The sequence below is a fragment of the Hemiscyllium ocellatum genome, chromosome 46 (assembly GCF_020745735.1).
Source record: "Hemiscyllium ocellatum isolate sHemOce1 chromosome 46, sHemOce1.pat.X.cur, whole genome shotgun sequence".
Taxonomy (NCBI): domain Eukaryota; kingdom Metazoa; phylum Chordata; class Chondrichthyes; order Orectolobiformes; family Hemiscylliidae; genus Hemiscyllium; species Hemiscyllium ocellatum.
In genome coordinates this window covers 2,197,441-2,199,854 of record NC_083446.1, presented here as the reverse complement: position 1 = coordinate 2,199,854, position 2,414 = coordinate 2,197,441, and the positions used below count along the sequence as shown (strand labels likewise).

The following is a 2,414-nucleotide window of genomic DNA, read 5'->3' as shown; positions in this document are numbered from 1 at the left end:
ATTAACATTATTATCATTAATATACCCCTCAATTATCACCCTCACCGTTATTAACATGATTATCATTAATATACCCCTCAATTATCACCCTCACCGTTGATAACATTATTATCGTTAATATCCCCCTCAACTATCACCCTCACCGTTATTAACATTATTATCATTAATATCCCCCTTAATTATCACTCTCACTGTTATTAACATTATTATCATTAATATACCCCTCAATTATCACCCTCACCATTATTAAAATTATTATTATTAATATCCCCCTCAATTATCACCCTCACCGTTATTAACATTATTATCGTTAATATTCCTCTCTATTATCACTCTCACTGTTATTAACATTATTATCATTAATATACCCCTCAATTATCACCCTCACCGTTATTAACATTATTATCGTTAATATTCCTCTCTATTATCACCCTCACTGTTATTAACATTATTATCATTAATATACCCCTCAATTATCACCCTCACCATTATTAACATTGTCATCATTAACTCCCTCAATGATCCCCCTCGCCGTAATTAACATTAGTATCCCACTTAATTATCATTACATTAGATAAGATTCGTTACAGTATCGAAACAAGCCATTCGGCCCAACAAGAACATACCAACCCTCTGAAGAGTAGCCCACCCAGCCCCATTCCCCACATTTACTCCTGACTAATGCATCTAATTCCATGGGCAATTCAGCATGGCCAATTCATCGCACCTGCACACCTTTGGATTGTGGGAGGAAACCCACACAGACGCAGAGAAAATGTGCAAACTCCTGACAGATCGTCACCCAAGGCTGGGATCGAACCTGGGTCCGTGGCGCTGTGCTAGCCACTGAGCCACCCCTGAAAGGCATGGATGTAAACCAGCTCCCTCCATCTGTGTGTCTGTGAGGGGGAACAGCACCAAGCACATAAGAAAGGGCCGACAAGGATGGGATTTGAACCCACGCGTGCAGAGCACAATGGATTAGCAATCCATCGCCTTAACCACTCGGCCACCTTGTCCAACCCAGGGGCTGCGTCATTGATATCCCTTCAATTATCACTCCCAGCGTTTACAACATGATCACATTAATCACCCCCTGAACTATCACACTCACTGTTATTAACATTATTATCGTTAATACTCCCCTGAATTATCACTCTTACTGGTTATAACATTATTACCATATTTATACCCCACTCAATTATCACCCTCACCGTTATTAACATTATTATCATTAATATAATCCCCTCAATTATCACCCTGACCGTTATTATCATTATTATCATTCATATAATCCCCTCAATTATCACCCTCGCCGTTATTAACATGATTATCATTATTATCCCCCTCAATTATCACCCTCATCGTTATTAACATTATTGTTGTTAATGTCCCCCTCAATAATCACCCTCACCGTTATTAACATTGTTTCCATTATTATCCCCTCAATTATCACCCTCACCGTTATTAACAGGATTATCATGAATATCCCCCTCATTATCACCCTCACCGTTATTAACATTACTATCATTAATACCCTCCTCAATTATCACCCTCGCCGTTATTAACATGATTATCATTATTATCGCCCTCAATTATCACCCTCATCGTTATTAACATTATTGTTATTAATGTCCTCCTCAATTATCACCCTCACCGTTATTAACATGATTATCGTTAACATCCCGCTCAATCATCACCCTCACCGTTATTAACATTATTATCTTTCATATAATCCCCTCAATTGTCACCCTCACCGTTATTAACATTATTATCATTAAAATTCCCCTCAATTATCACCCTCACTGTTATTAACATTATTATCATTAATATAATCCCCTCAATTATCACCCTCACCGTTATTAACATTATTATCATTAAAATCCCCCTCAATTATCGCCCTCGCTGTCATTAAATTATTATCATTAATATAATCCCCTCAATTATAACCCTCACCGTTATTATCTTTATTATCATTCATATAATCCCCTCAATTGTCACCCTCACCGTTATTAACCTCACTATCATTAATATCCTCCTCAATTATCACCCTCGCCGTTATTAACATTATTATCATTAATACCCCCCTGAATTATCACTCTTACTGGTTATAACATTATTACCATATTTATTCCCCGCTCAATTATCACCCTCACCGTTATTAACATTATTGTCATTAGTATAATCCCCTCAATTATCACCCTCACCGTTATTATCATTATTATCATTCATATAATCCCCTCAATTATCACCCTCACCGTTATTAACATGATTATCATTATTATCCCCCTCAATTATCACCCTCATCGTTATTAACATTATTGTTGTTAATGTCCTCCTCAATTATCACCCTCACCGTTATTAACATTGTTTCCATTATTATCCCCCTCAATTATCACCCTCACCATTATTAA

General features: G+C 36.7%; 1 non-coding gene across 1 annotated transcript; it reads right to left on the bottom strand.

Moving 5' to 3' along the window:
- Positions 1-937: 937 nt before the first annotated feature.
- trnas-gcu (transfer RNA serine (anticodon GCU)) lies at positions 938-1,019 on the bottom strand. Its single transcript has one exon. It is a non-coding gene; the product is annotated as a tRNA-Ser (tRNA).
- Between the last annotated feature and the right edge of the window lie 1,395 nt (positions 1,020-2,414).